We start from the raw sequence: 2,593 nt of genomic DNA, 5'->3' as shown, positions 1-2,593 counted from the left end.
GGTCTAATTCATATTTATGTCTTCCACAGCACCTCACATAGAGTATTAAACATAGTAGTCATTCAGTAAATGCTTGCTCAGTGATAAATAAGGTACTTAGTATGTTCGAAGTAATTTGCAAAAACTTTATTCTTCTTCTCTTTTAACTAAAATTTTAGGCAGTTGGGATAAATAAGAATGACCTCTAGAATTTATTTTTCTTACTCGTATTGCAAAATTCAAACTTATAGAACCTGAGGATGTTTTTTTGATTTGTGGCATGAGTTTGTTCAAACAAACTTTTTTGTGTGTGTGCCTGAGAAGGATTCTGTGTTTATATTCTTGTGTGCCTAAAGAATTCATTAAAAACACAAGACAATAAAGCCCTTTATTGACCTGTATTATGATACAATAGAATATTGGCAGAAATGGGACATCAACTGAAGCAGAATAGGCCCTGGGCTGGCTTGTGAGACAGGGAAGGTCTGTCTGTGGTTAACCTTTCACTTCTTTTCTCAATGCCTTTGGTCCACCCTTGGGCAACTTACTCTCTCTGCCAGCACCTGGTACCTTCTTGGTGTCTCCTGGCTATGTTAGGCTCTCCATGGTGGCACCTACTGAAGCCATCTCCTTCTGGGCAGTGTCCAGCTTCTGAACTCTTACCCACGTAAAATCTAACTTATTGCTTGCTTCGGCAGTGCATATACCCAAATTATAACAATACAGAGAAGACTAACATGGCACTGACACTCAAATTTATCACATATTCCATATTTTTATGGTTTGCTACCATTTACCTGAAAGGTGTGGGAGGGATGTGAATGCATCTAAGAAGGGGAGAGAATTCAAATGCATTTCCTATGTTTAAAAAATAGAAGGCTCATAGATGGTTACCTTTGGGGGAAGGAATAGATTGGAAGGAACAAGAATAGAAGCTAAACCTGTTTGAATATACTTTCTTTCTGGATTTGAACTTGGAAACTGCAAACCATTTATAAAAGTAAAAAAAAATTAAATCCCTAAAAATTGAAAGTAAATGAAACAAATGAATTTAACTGTATCTAGTTGATAGCATGACCACACATTTACTATTTATAAGTACACAGAGTCCATAAATGGATAAAAAGACAAGCAACTCCTTGATGATCTGCTTCATGCATGCCAGCCTCTTTGTAATTCTTCTAATATGCTAACCACACTCCCCCAATAGAACTGCACTTTTTGTCCCTTTAGTTTGAAACACCTTATGTTTACTTGGCTTAATCTCCACTTCATTCAAGCCTTTGCTCAAGTCACCTCTTAAGAGAGGCCTTCCTGGATCCCTTACCTAACTTTATATTTCTCCATAGCAGTTATTGCTACCTGGCATTATTTATTGTTTGTTTGTTTATAGCTCACATTAGACTCTAAGTATACGAGGGCAGGGACTTTGTTTTGTTTATTGCTGTATCCACATAGCCTAGAACTTGCTTGGTCCATTAATAGGCACTCAATACATTTTTGAGCAATGAGGTTGGAGAAGGAAGGGAGAAACTATTCAATTTTCTTCACATACCTCTATATTATTTGATATGTTACCATAAGCAAGAATTACTTTAAAATTTTAAAAGCCAATATGTTAGGAAAGTTTTAATAATTCACAATTATTGATAAGTGTATTATAATATACCCTCTGTGGCACTTACATTAATGGAACCAAAGGGAAGCATTATTAAATGTTGAATTTCAGTTTTCAGTGATGGGCTTGGGTGTACTTTTAGGCAGTAGCCCTACCCAAAACTTTTCAAATTATATTCAAACTCTAATCTCTCCATGGTAGGGCTATTCCTGTTTTAAAGCATCACATGGGTGTGGGTGTATATACCTTCTTATCTACACATTGGCTGGAGTTTCTTGTATGTGATAGGAAGGTATATTGTCAGTTTCAGCTGTGTGTGTGAATATAGATAGATAGATAGTTTTTGTTGTTTTTTGTTTGTTTGTTTGTTTTTCCTGCACTGCCTGCCTTGTGGGATCTTAGTTCCCCGACCAGGGATTGAACCCGGGCCCACAGCAGTGGAAGCGCCAAGTCTTAACCACTGGATTGCCAGGGAATTCCCTCAGCTATATTTTAAGACAACCAATTGCAAGTATAAGTCCCTATTCTGCTTGAAGAAATTAAATCCATTAATAATCAATGGACCCAGATACTCAACTTACAGTTAAGAGATAATACTTGAGTGAACTCTTGCTTATCGATTTTTTTGCTACTCTAGCCCCAGTGAGGCCTTTAAGGGTCATATTTCTAGTCGTAGTGCTGTGATAAATAAGGATCTTACATCAAGTTAGGGAATTACAGGGTTTCCATATGGTTCGAGTGCACCTTGCTGAGTAAGGCTTAGTTTTCTTTCCACTTTTGCATTATTGTGGCTCTATGGAAGAATAATATGGCTACACAGCACTTAGTCATTCTCCTTGGCCATCTCTTACATCATTGATTTTAGTTATTCCATTAGTTTGTTCAGACAAATAGTCTCAGACTTTTCCTTACCAATCTTATCTACCTAAGAATTTCTGATCTATGGGCTTTCGTACCAAGGTTAGTGTGCTATGTCATGTCCCCAAGCCAGGGAAC

The 2,593-nt window shown here is 37.2% G+C and overlaps 1 pseudogene; it reads left to right on the top strand.

The window, feature by feature from the left end:
• Positions 1 to 663: 663 nt before the first annotated feature.
• Positions 664 to 757, top strand: LOC130859705 (U6 spliceosomal RNA; annotated as a pseudogene).
• The last annotated feature ends 1,836 nt before the right edge of the window (positions 758 to 2,593 follow it).

Source organism: Hippopotamus amphibius, chromosome 8, assembly GCF_030028045.1.
Source record: "Hippopotamus amphibius kiboko isolate mHipAmp2 chromosome 8, mHipAmp2.hap2, whole genome shotgun sequence".
In the NCBI taxonomy this organism is placed as follows: domain Eukaryota; kingdom Metazoa; phylum Chordata; class Mammalia; order Artiodactyla; family Hippopotamidae; genus Hippopotamus; species Hippopotamus amphibius.
This window is presented reverse-complemented; position numbering and strand designations above follow the sequence as displayed.